General features: G+C 41.7%; 1 non-coding gene across 1 annotated transcript; it reads right to left on the bottom strand.

The window, feature by feature from the left end:
• Positions 1-10,585: 10,585 nt before the first annotated feature.
• On the bottom strand, positions 10,586-10,723 carry LOC119932684. Its single transcript, XR_005452425.1, has one exon. It is a non-coding gene; the product is annotated as a small nucleolar RNA SNORA7 (small nucleolar RNA).
• Between the last annotated feature and the right edge of the window lie 2,752 nt (positions 10,724-13,475).

Here is a 13,475-nt window from a genome sequence, read left to right as displayed (position 1 = left end):
GTTCAAATTCCAGCTCCGCCGCTTGTCAGCTGTGTGACTTTGGCCAAGTCACTTAACTTCTCTGTGCCTCAGTTCCCTCATCTGTAAAATGGGGATGAAGACTGTGAGCCCCACATGGGACAAGTTGATCACCCTGAATCCTCCCCAGCACTTAGAACAGTTCTTTGCACATAGTAAGTGCTTAACAAATGCCATCATTATTATTATTATTACCTAGTACAGGCTCTTCAAGGAGTAAGCCCTCAAGAGAAATGAATGATTGAATGAATAGGTCAAAGTGTCCTGGGGCTACGTTGCCTTCAGAAGAGATCTCCAGCTGCTGATGGCAGTTCTGTTTTCATCTGTTCTCTTCCCTCCCATGCTATCCTAGGGCAAGAACCCGGGGAAGGTGGTTCCTGCCATCCCCTTTCTCCCCTCAGTTTCCATAGAACTTTTCCAAATTACCTCAAAGACATCTAAAGAGCTGCAGACAGGCCCTGTGAACCAATCAGGAGTATTTATCGAGCTCTTACTCTGTGTAGAGCACTGTATTAAGTACTTGGGTACAATAGAATCAGTAGACACAATCCCTGCCTTCAAAAAGCACTAAAAATAAATTACAGGTAGAGGGAAGCAACAGAGTTTAAAAATGTGCACATAAAATAATAGAGTAGTAATTACTCAGGAAGGTTATTAAGCCCATGTATCTTGGATAATCACTGAATCTATATTTTGTTTTCACTATAGGAAAGTTCCAGAAAGCTAGAGAGGTTGGCATGGGTAGCCAGGCATGCAGAAAGTTTCTTCTTTGACATCAGGTAGACATTCCGATTAACACTCCCTGAAAGAAGCTCTAAGCTTGATTGGAACTCAATAAAATGCATTCATTCATTCAGTCAGTCGTATTTATTGAGTGCTTACTGTGTGCAGAGCACTGTACTAAGCTCTTGGGACGTACAAGTTGGCAACATATAGAGACAGTCCCTACCCAATAATGCACTCACAGTCTAGAAGGGGGAGACAGGCAACAAAACAAAACATGTAGACAGGTGTCCAAACCATCAGAATAAATAGAATTACAGCTATATGCACATCATTAACACAATAAATACAGTAATAAATATGTACAAGTAAAATAAATAGGGTAATACATCTGTACAAATATATACAAGTGCTGTGGGGTGGGGAAGGGGGTAGGACAGAGGGAGGAGGGGAGGAAAAAGGGGGCTCAGTCTGGGAAGGACTCCTGGAGGAGGTGAGCTCTCAGTATGGCTTTGAAGGGAGGAAGAGAGCTAGTTTGGTGGATGTGTGGAGGGAGGGCAATCCAGGACAGGGGTAGGACGTGGGCCGGGGGTCGACGGCGGGACAGGCGAGAATGAGGCACAGTGAGGAGGTTGCAGCAAAGAGTGAGGAATTTTTGCTTAATTCGTAGGTTGACAGGCAACCACTGGAGATTTTTGAGGAGGGGAGTGACATGCCCAGTGTGTTTCTGTACAAAGATAATCTGGGCATCAGAGTGAAGTGTACACTGAAGTGGGGAGAGACAGTAGGAAGGGAGATCAGAGAGGAGGCTGATGCAGTAATCCAGTCAGGAAAGGATGAGAGATTGAACCAGCAAAGTAGCGGTTTGGATGGAGAGGAAAGGGTGGATCTTGGCGATGTTGGGGAGGTGAGCCCACTTATGAACACCTGACCAGTCTCACTATCTCTGGGTCAACTTTGGTTTCGTTTGTCTAATCTTGCTATTGGGAGTTTGTGGGTAATTCATTAATTATGGGGTATTCTGGATTCTATTTTAGGACATTCATTGCTTTATATCTCTGATCTGCCTTAAGTTTTAAGTAGTTACTATGCCAATTACTATGCTTTAAAGAGTTGCTATGCCAATTATCAAGCCAGTGACAGCATGCATTGTTATGTTAATGACACAAGGATTGAATTTTGTTTCACAGTGATCTCATCACTGCAGTCTCAATTCTTTTATCATGCAAATGGAACACAACCTGGATTTGGACAGTTAAGTCTAAGGAAGATGCAGCTCTGACTGAAAAGGTGTTGTGGGGTATTTGAATACAATAATAACAGGGGTCAGGGAAGGAAAAGTGAATGCCTCCCCTGTACTAACCTCTACCTGCCAATGTCAACAGGGTTTGTGAGAGAACACTTCTGCTGGACTCTCCCAAGCACTTCGTACAGTGCTCTGCATGTGGAAGCCCTCAATAAATATGATTGGTTGATTGACTGATTGCAGTTCAGCCTCTAGGTCACATTTCCCATGATACGGTCATTCATTGCTCTGGAAGTCTTCATGCTACTCTCTAGGAAATATCTTTTTAAGACAAGGGCTGCAACATGAGGTAGAAACATGCTGTGGGTTTTAGGGTGCCTTTTCAACTCCCTAATCTTTCTCAGCTCTGTTGTCTCTATCAAAAGAGATTTTTGACTCTTTGGAACCTACTTCAGCGTTCTGTGGCAACCTGTGGATGCTCATTATATACTCTGGCTGCCCCCTTCACCACTTCATTACTTTTCTACACAATTCTCAAGTAATGTCCTTGTGCCTATCGAACCCATTACGAATTCCGACTTTGACTCTCCTTCCTCCTCCCTTTTCTGAACAGAGGCAAAAGATAGAATAACACTTTACTGATAAAGGCATTTATTTTAATACTATGTGCCGAGGCACTCAGCTACGAGCTGGAATCTATGTAAGATAATCGGATGGGACACAAACCCTAACCAACATGGACTCAGAATCTAAGAGGTCAGGAGAGAAAGGTATCTTATCCCCATTTTGCAGAAGAGGAAACCGAGGCCCAGAGAGGTTAAAAAAAAACTTATGGTAGATCACACAGCAGTCCCGTGGCAGGGCTGGGATTATTACCCAGATTTCATGACTCACAGTCCCATGCTCTTTTCACAAGGCCCTCTGTCTCATTTTCAGTGGAGCCTCTCAGGAAGGTAGACTGACTGTAAGATGAAAAGCAGACCATATAGGCTGGTGTGAGGTACTTTCCCAAGGTGCCAAAAGCAGGCAGCAACCAAAGGCAGGAGGCTTCTGGTGGAGCTGGGAACAAAACCTATGATTCCTTGTCTTTAGGCCCCTGTTCTAACCCCTATTTCCTAATATAAACAGGATCTCTGAGGGAGTCTGTCTGCTGCTGTTCATCCTTCATCTGAAGTCAAAATACTCTAACCGTGACATCACCACTGGCTGTTGTGGAAAGGAATAGGGTTATCTCAAATAAAGGATTATGACCTTAGGTTATAATGATGGAGCAAATGAACTCACCAAGGACTTGGATTCTATTTTCATGCAAACATACTTAGCCAAAACCTGTAAATCTAAAAAGGATGACCCAAGCAGACTCCCCGGTTCAAGTTCTCTGTGAAAGATATTAATGCATTAACTTGCTTGATATGTTATTGGTTGTTCTGAGAAATCAACTGGTAATGACACTGTTTTCTTCCAGAAATCTATAAAATCATATATTGTTTACATCCAGAAAGGAGAGTAACCCATCAGGAGCTCTCAGATTCTCCAGATGCTCAAACAAACCCACTTTGTCAGGTTAGCTCTTCAGGCTGATTTAACACTTGGGTTTTTTTGTTTGGTTTGGTTTTTTTTTAGTCCTCTAACCTTCTCAGGTGTGCTGGAAGGATGAATGAGCTATTGTTTAGATAGTTCTGTGATGAGGTAAATTAGTATGCAATGCTACTACATTAACAATAATAAAATAAGAACAACAACAAAACCTAACAGCATTCCAGTGCTGAACATGTAGTGTTGCTTGTTTTCATGCTTCATGTTATTTTGAAAAATACCAGCAGCTGGAGTTACTGGCTGGCTTTCAGTTAATCATTTTTTTGTTTTCAGAGGTACTGTTTGTGGGGAGTAGATTAGAGTGACCATTTGTCCAGTTTTATACTAGACAGGTTTACAGTTTTCAGTTCGTCTGTCCCCTGTCTAGTAAGCATACTGCACTAGGTACCATAACGTTCAGTATTTTTATTTCTAGTATCTAACCATCTTCCACTGCAGGCCCTGCCACTGAGCTCCACAGCTCGGAAGTAGTGCCTGTGTCCACATGGTCCCAAGATGGGAATGCAATAGCTCTGGAGCAAGTGGTGGGTTACGGGATCAACCTCCAGATCCCCTCCTCCCTGAAACCCTCTGACTTTGGGTGGGCTCAGAGGACTTCTGCTAAATGGTATACATGATGTCTCGATCTCTTGTCTGGTTGAGTGCCGTCCATGGTCACCTGCGGGTTGGAACACCAAGAAGGGAACACCAGGCCCTTATGATTACGAGCATAAGTACAAGTAGCTGAATCTGGGGCCAGGAGCTGAGGCAGAGGGAGGCTGGACAGGTAAAATAAAAGGCACTGGGGGGGATGTTCAGTCTGTCATAAAATGGATGGCCCCCCTATTGAGAAATCCGGCCCAAGCAGAAGCCTCCTAACAAAATACAAGTTCCTGATCAGAAGAGAAAAACAAAGCATAACGACCTTAGAGAGGGACAAAAAATGCTACTGATTGATTCATTTAATTATAACTTGAAAACTGTTTCTTTGGCCTTTCCTGCCACAAACACCAATAGGTGAATTTCACCATCAGGGGTGGTTTCTTTGAATACAAAAGACAAACATACATGTAAAATGCACACACTTTTCAATAGAAATTCTCATAAGGCTTTCCTGTTTCACATAATTGCATGTGGTTCTTTGGAAAATGCAAGACCGATTTAGAATAATTTTATAGGAAATTATGTGTTCAGGGCATAAGCATCTTTCTTAAACATTCCATCTTAATTAACGTCTCATGAAGATGCATTATTATGTGGGTGACCTCCTGCCCTTCCATAATCTCCACCTATCTTTTGAAAGATCTGACGAGAGAATCCTCAAATAATTATGATAGCTTTGAGGCTGGAACTCTGGCCTTGAAACAAATGTTCTCTCTCTCTCTAAACTTCAAGTGCATCATAAGTCTTGATTTTGTAAGAGGAGGTTTCTTCCCTGAAGGGCATTGGTGAAAATCCAGTTTTCACATGAGCATAATGAACTGAAATTACCATTTATTGTGCATCCCATCTAATGTCCAAAGAGATCCATAACCTTGTATTTGAACAGAAACAATTCTGCAAAATGTCAGAGGGAGCTTGGGATTTTCTGAAATGTGATACCAAGTCCATTTTGAAATAATAATAATTATGGTATTTGTTAAGCACTTACTATGAGCCAAGCATGTACTAAGCACTGGGGTGGATACAAGCTTATTGGGTTGGACACAGTCCCGTCCCACATGGGGCCACTGTTTCAATCCCTATTTTACAGATGAGGGAACTGAGGCACAGAGAAGTGAAGCGACTTGCCCAAGGTCACACAGCAGGCTGTCAGAGCCGGGGTGAGAACTCATGACCTTCTGACTCTGAGGCTCATGCTCTATTCATTACTCCATGCTGCTTCTCCTATGCCATTGAAAGGTGACTCTGCTTGGTTGTCTTCAGCTTAATGATTTACTTTTTCCAGGAAAGCCCAAATATACTTAATATTATCACTCTACCTAGAATGATGAGTGCAAAAATAGCTGGTACAGTTTCAAAAGCAAGTATGCAAGTAAGCCAGAGCTCAAGGTAATAATAATAATAACAATTATGATGGCATTTGTTAAGCACTTACTATGTGCAAAGCACTGTTCTAAGCGCTGGGGAGGATACAAGGTGATCAGATTGTCCCACGTGGGGCTCACAGTCCTCATCCCCATTTTACAGATGGTAACTGAGGCACAGAGAAGTTAAGTGACTTTCCCAAAGTCACACAGCTGGCAATTGGGAGACCTGCTGTAACCCACTTCCAAAGACAGGATGATGATAACAGCAATACCATCACCAAGAAAGTTAATTTCAATGCAAACCCCAGATTACAGGCTTTTATCATCTTGGATCTATTTTTTTCCAAATTATATCAGAGTAGTGTTTGACTGAAAATGTAAAAACACAGTAATTCAAAACATCCTGGTTTTGCACAGTGTCTTTTATCCATGAATTTCAAAACATTCCATTAGCATTAACTCATACTCAAAGCACACTGTGAAATAATTATCATCTCCATTGCATAAACAATGAAACTGAGTCAAAAGAGTGAAATAGAAGACCTATTGAAAGACCACCGCAAGCCAAAGACATGACCAGTACTAGAATTAAAATTCCTGCTTCCAAGATTAATGGTTCAAATTCCTAAAATAGTCTTGTGAATGATTTTTTTAAAGAAATTATTAGATTTTAAAGATTATATTTGTCCCACGAAGTTTACATTATTGCCACTTAGAGTTAGTCTCTGTCATCTTCTCCCTCCCCTAGACAGCTCCTTCTTCTGCTCCCACTATCACAAGGCTAAGAGAACACAAACACTGGAGTGCAATGAACTTCACTCAGAGCTCCCCCCAGACCCAGATTCTCAGGAAAGCAAGTACAGACACAACAGACTGGAGAGGAGGTATGTACTGAGCTTCTCATCAGCTCTGATTTTCATTAACTAGTGAATCAATCAATCAATAGATGTATTGAGAACTGTCCCTGTGCAGGGCACAGAAATAAGGGATTGGGAAAATACAACTGAGTCCTCCTTTCTTTTAGACCCTGGGCATGGGCCCTGCGATTCTTCCAGGCATGGTTTTGAGTTATGGTAGATGATGCTCTCTTACTGTAAAAATGGTAGGTTTGCCCAGTGGGGTGGCTTTTTCCAGTCCTTTTGGCTAAGGGCAGGTGATCGTAGCCTGAGGAGTTTTACATTCCTCACTGCAAGCTGGCACCATCATTTCACGCTAGGTAAAAGAGTCTCTGAGCTTTCGAGGATTTTCCTTTTCGCGTTCTCATCCTTACTAATCCCCCCCATCAATCGAGTGGGATTTACCACTGACAGAACACTCTCAGTTTAAGTCCCAGATAACAATTTGCGACATCAAAGCCAAAACAAAGTCAAGCCACTGAAAGCTTCTGAGACCAACATTATCAAGTCAAATTACAGCAGTTTCCTAAAATACCAATGGGCTTCATTAAAAAATACGCTTAGAAATTACCACATACTAGTAATAATATTTATTAGTAGTAATAGTACTTAATAAGCACTTACTGGGAACAGAGCACTGTACGAAACACTGGGAAACAGTCTACAAGTGGGAAATAGACACAGACCCTGTCCCTCGAAGGACTCACAATCCATAATTAGAGGTGGGGGAAAGGACTTGAGACAGGCACCTCGGGGCAAATTTTAAAAGGACTACTCTGGATTGGCCACCCCTTCTCACATCCCTCAAACAAACCCTCAGAATAATTGTGAGTATGAAACATGGACAGCTCATCTGAAATACAAACAGCTGCCAGTTTAGGCCAGAACGAATTCTGTACCACCTTACTAGAGAAAAAAGATGCATACAACTGGAAAAATCTTTTTTTCCATGGACTTGACTCAAAACAGCCCTGACTACGTCAGTGTTGAATATTTGGTGAGTTCCACCAGCATATCAAGCTAAGGAATGAAAGAATTAGGGGAAGGGGCCAGAAGAAATGTTAAATAGAGAGTATTCAAACCCAGGGTCGTAGATCCAAGCTGTTAAACCTAGAACACTCTTTGAGCTACAAAAGTGATCTGTTTCACTTTTCTATTTTGAGCCTGTGACTCACATTACAAATATTGACTTCTATTTTTCTATTAGCATCAGATTTTTCTCCTATCCTCCATATTGACTTTGACTATGACTTTGGTTAATATTAAACCTCTCAGGTCAACACATTTTTATAGCTGTTAGCTACTCCAACCACAAAGGGTGGGCATTGCTACTGGAGAGTTACAACTCGGGGAACCGTAAACTGAGAGTGATTCTTCTACCTCAGCTATTCATTTTATTCACCTGATTAATGTAGTCACATTAACATGCCAAGAGTAAACACTCTACAAGGTGGCACAACCAGGATGCCATGTTTAAAATAAGATGGGCTTTCTTTAATGAGATTCTCAAAGAATGCAACCCACATACCAAACCAGATTCTCCTGGTGAGAAGCGGAGAAACTGGTGGCTTTTGAGGGAAAATTTGGCAGAATACAGCTAAATCGTTATCATCCACTGAAATAGAGAACTGGAATAAGCATGACAAACTAAAATCCACCATTAATACAGAAAACCTTATTTTATTCAGTAGTTTTCACCTCTTCCCTTCCCCAAACCAGAATTGTTAAAAGAGAGTGTATGGACTCATCTCAGTTTCATCACTGGTCTCTGCCCCTCTAGACTGTAAGCTCCCTGTGGGCAAGGGATATGTCTACCAACTCTGTTGTATTGTACTCTCCCAAGCCCTTAGTACCATGTTCTGCACACAAAAAGTGCTCAATAAATTCCACTGATGGATTGCCCTTGCACAAGGCCTGAAGTCGGCTGACAAGAAAAAGAAGACTCATGAGGTGGCCTGAATCATCCACATTCTGGATAGCAGTTCCTTTGATGATAAAGAGTGAACCGTAAATCTTTCAGTGAACCAAATGACCTGAAAATGTTAATACACTTCCAAACTGTGTGGAATGCTTAACCTTCTTACCTGGGCATTTAGCCCCTTAATTTCCCAAGGCTTTTTAAAGGTTAGACCCATTCCTTTTTTTTTTTCTCAAGGCAAGCCACTGATTCTCATCAGTCCTGGAATGAAATGGCTATGAAAGAGGGAACGATCAAGGGTTAGATCATCTGTGACTCATTAGGGCAGGATTTTCAGTTAATGACCAAATTATCAGAAATTCCACCTGACAGTTTCCCACATCATCTTCCTAGCCTGGAATTCCCTTCCCTTCCATATATGCCAGACCAACACACTCTCCACCTTCAAAGTATTATTAAGGTCATATCTCCTCCAAGAGGCCTTCCCTGATTAAGTGTGCTCTTCCTCAGCTCGATTTCCCTTCTGCCATGTCTATGCCCTTCAATCTGTGACCTCTGGACACTTTATATTCACCCCGCCATCATCCCCATAGCACTTGTGTACATATGTTTATTTCTATGTTTATGTTTATGTTCATATGTTTATGATCTATTTATTTTATTTTGTTAGTATGTTTGGTTTTGTTCTCTGTCTTCCCCTTTTAGACTGTGAGCCCACTGTTGGGTAGGGACTGTCTCTATACGTTGCCAATTTGTACTTCCCAAGAGCTTAGTACAGTGCTCTGCACATAGTAAGCGCTCAATAAATACGATTGATGATGATGATGATGATTAAATATGTATACGTATGTTTAAATATGTCTTTAGACTGTATGCTTGTTATGGGCAGGGCATGTGTATGCTAATTCTGTTCTAGTGCACTCTCCCAAGCATTTAATACAGTGCTCTGCACATAGTAATTGCTCAATAAATATGACTGATCGATTGGTTAAGAAAATGGTGATGAATGGTTAAGAAAATGTGCAGCTTGATTTCCATGAACTCTGATTTTTTTAAATCTGTCTCATTTGCTTCTGAAATTCAACTTTTGCCTTCCACTGAATATTTTGTACTAGATTTCCTTAGATGTAACTTCAAAATCATTTTGGTTTTAGCAAAATAAGGAAAGGAAAGGCTACCTGATAATAAAACTTGCTAGAAAATACATGAGCGATTTGTGACTTTTTTTCTCATGTTTGGAGTAATGGAAAATCAAGGAGAATGAACTTCCATTTTGTCAGATCCCCATGGACATTGAAATCCATATTTCCCCATTGCCTGAACTTAATGGAAACACAAATAAATAAATAAAAATCCTCAAATGAAAACCAGCAACCTAATTTTTATGACTCATTTTCAGTGTCACCAAATTTTCCTCTCCCCCAACTGAGCACTTTCAAAAGGAAAAACAACGGAAAAACAAACCACCCATCAACTTAACCATTTGAAGAATGAGAAACTCCATACGAGTTGACTGCAGACATGGAAGTATCAATTTTATATCAGAAGCAGTCTTTCTATCCTTAGTCTCTCAACTGAATCTGAAATTGAGCAGTTCATCTGCAACAAACCTTTCCCCTAAAACTTAAATCATATTTTGTCCACAGTTTAGTTAGTGTTTGAAGACCATCCTGGAACATCAGGGGTTGAGACTGAGGTTTGGGAAACTCATTCCACACTGAGCTAGAATAACACAATCATTTGAGTGGACATCTCCATTATTAGACTGTGACATGGCCAAGAGCAGGAACCTTAACCCTTCTTTACAATATACCCTAAGTGCCTAAAATGGTTTTTTCAATTGCTTGTTGACTGACACATTGATTCTAGAAGATGTTGTTCCAATTCATGGTAAAATTCAGTGAGAATTAAGGTCTCTACCATAAAAGATAGTCCCAGGGCATTTATGTCTTATTTTGTCTTATGTTGTCAAGTTGTTTCCGACCCATAGCGATGCCACGGACACTTCTCTCCCAGAACGCCCCGCTCTCCATCTGCAAATATTCTGGTAGGGTATCCATAGAGTTTTCTTGGTAAAAATATGGAAGTGGTTTACGACTGTCTCCTTCCAGGCAGTAAACTTGAGTCTCCACCCTCGACTCTCTCCCATGCTGCTGCTGCCCAGCATGGGTGAGTTTTGACTTGTAGCAGATTGCCTTCCACTTGCTAGCTACTGGCCAAGCTAGGAGTGGAATAGGCATGCCTCTGTTTGACTCTCCCTCCCATAGCCAAGACTGGTAGAGTACCAGAAACTCTCCAGGTGCGACCCTGAGATGGGGTGCACTTATGAACATATCCGTAATTTGCTTATTTATTCATATTAATGTCTGTCTTCCCCTCTAGGCTGTAAGCTGGTTATGGGCAGGGAATGAGTCTACAAACTCTATTATATTGAACTCTCCCAAGTGACTGGTACAGTGCTGTGCACACAATAAGCACTCAAAATATATGATTGATAGAAAAAGAGGAACTATGAAATGGAAATAGCTGAACATCCCTTTTCCAAGAAAGGTACTTCCTCCTGAACAATATAAGGTAATAATTGGGAGAGATAAATCCAGGAAATCTGGGCGAACTGACAGGTGACCCCTGAAATTGTTTCCTGGGTTCTTTGAAGCAAAGTAAGTGAAATGTTGGCTTTATGGTTACCTGGCCACTTTTTAATTCAACATTCCAATAAGGCAGTATTCATTTTATGAACATCATAGTAGTGTAATAATCACCTCCATGGTGCATATACATATATGCACATATGTTTATCCTATTGAACTTATAATTATTTATTCTGATTTTACTGTTCATTAATAAATATATTATGGCGGTCTCCCCCTTTAGAATGTAAGCTCCTCAGGGGTAGAGAATGGGTCTTGTGTTTCTGCTACACTTTCCCAAGCATTTACTACAGTACATTGCAAATAATAATAATAGTAACAGTATTTAATAATAATAATAATGGCATTTATTAAGCACTTACTATGTGCAAAGCACTGTTCTAAGCGCTGGGGAGTTTACAAGGTGATCAGATTGTCCCACAGGGGGCTCACAGTCTTAATCCCCATTTTACAGATGAGATAATTGAGGCACAGAGAAGTTAAATGACTTGCCCAAAGTCACACAGTTGACAATTGGCAGAGCCGGGAATCGAACCCATTACCTCTGACTCCAAAGCCTGGGCTCTTCCCACTGAGCCAAGTACTTACTATGTACTGGGCACTGTTCTAAGGCGAGGAAATAAAATGGGACACTGTCCATGACCTCCATGGGGCTCACAGTCTTAATCTTCATTTTACAGATGAGGTAACTGAGGCACAGAGAAGCTAAATGACTTGTCCAAGGTCACACAATATACAAGTGGCAGAGCAGGGATTAGAACCCAGGTCCTTCTCACTCCTAGGCCCATGCTCTAACCACTAGACCATGCTGCTTCTCTATTTAGTGCTTTCCTTCCCTGTATCCTTTTACCGCACAACTCTCAATGGCTGAACAGCCATTACACTGCATACTGAGAGTCTTATTTTGATCAAGCTCCAAGTATCAGAAGAGCCGGCTCTAGTCCCAGCTCTGCAAGTAAGGTTATGCCTGCTAGGTCAGTGCGATCAGTGGTGCAAGATGCTACTTAGTACTTTCCCAAGCACTTAGTACAGTGCTCTGCGCACAGTAAATGACCAATAAATGCGATCAAATGAATGAATGAACTACCCAGAGCTTTTCGTTAGCTGGGGAGGCTCAGCAGAAATATTGAAAAGACCTGGCTAGTGAGGGCAGAGAAAACTTCAGCAGGTGTGGGATAGCTTTGGCACCATGCTGAGATCACCCAAGCTATCCAGCAGAATCCTTCATATACAAGGTGCTGTGATCCCATCTCCCTATTTGCTCATTGCAGTCTCCCCAGCAGAGTTATGACTCATAAGGATGAAAGGGTACAAGTGGTACCACACAAACCATTAGCACAATCGTCAGTCCCTTGTGCAGATTCATTCATTCATTATTTCAACTGTATTTATTGAGTGCTTACTGTGTGCAGAATACTGTACTAAGCGCTTGGGAAGTGCAAATCGGCAACAAATAGAGACAGTCCCTACCCAACAACAGGCTCACAGTCTAGAAGGGGGAGACAGACCACAAAACAAAACAAGTAGACAGGTGTCAATACCATCAGAATATACCATCAGATCCTTGGCAGAGACTCATCGTCTCTCTACTCCATTGACCGGAGATCCCATTGAACAGTCATTTTGCTGCCCTTGACTTATGCTTTCTATTTTGACCCTTGTGCATCTGGAAGCTTCCCTGCTGAATTGTCTTCCAGTTCCACCACCAACCAGAAAAATACATCTTCACACATTCCATGGGAATCATCCTATCCCAGTGACTTTCTCCTCCCAAAAGGGGCTTCCCACCCTCCTTTATTTTCTGCCCCATGACTCTGCCCTGGGAAGGCCTTCTCCTTTGTTACCTTCACCAAGGCAGCTTGACAAACCACTGACCTCAATTATTAACTGGGTTACGCAGGGACACTATTAAACCTGACTCTTTGCTCCCTGTCGGGCTATCATGTGTCTCTCTGCAATCCAGCAGGAACCTTTTTCTCACCCTGTGCCCTTCCTATTACCTCTAATTGTGCCCCGAAGCCTTCAAAGCAACCCCGGCAACACAACCCGGGGTATCAGAAATGAAATTGCTAGACTCTTTGCTCCAATGATTTTCCACAGGTCAGCACCTAACAACAGGATTATTCCTTTACTTGGCTGTTTCACGTTGCTATGTACAAATCTGTCGATGCCAAACTTATGCTAGAAAATTGCCCATTCCTCCTCAGGGTCACCATTTGCTATTTGATAAGCTAAAAAAAATGTATTTCTATGGAAAAAATATCATCATTCAACCATAAAAGAAGGTTGGACATTTTTGGAGCAAGACCCATCTGGCCCAGAGGGCTACCAGCCTACGGTTTAAATCCTCGAATGCCAGCCAGTTTGTTCTGACACTGATCATTCAACAGGGTTAGATTCATCAAGAAAACCAATGCT

The sequence above is a fragment of the Tachyglossus aculeatus genome, chromosome 9 (genome assembly GCF_015852505.1).
Source record: "Tachyglossus aculeatus isolate mTacAcu1 chromosome 9, mTacAcu1.pri, whole genome shotgun sequence".
In the NCBI taxonomy this organism is placed as follows: domain Eukaryota; kingdom Metazoa; phylum Chordata; class Mammalia; order Monotremata; family Tachyglossidae; genus Tachyglossus; species Tachyglossus aculeatus.
This window is presented reverse-complemented; position numbering and strand designations above follow the sequence as displayed.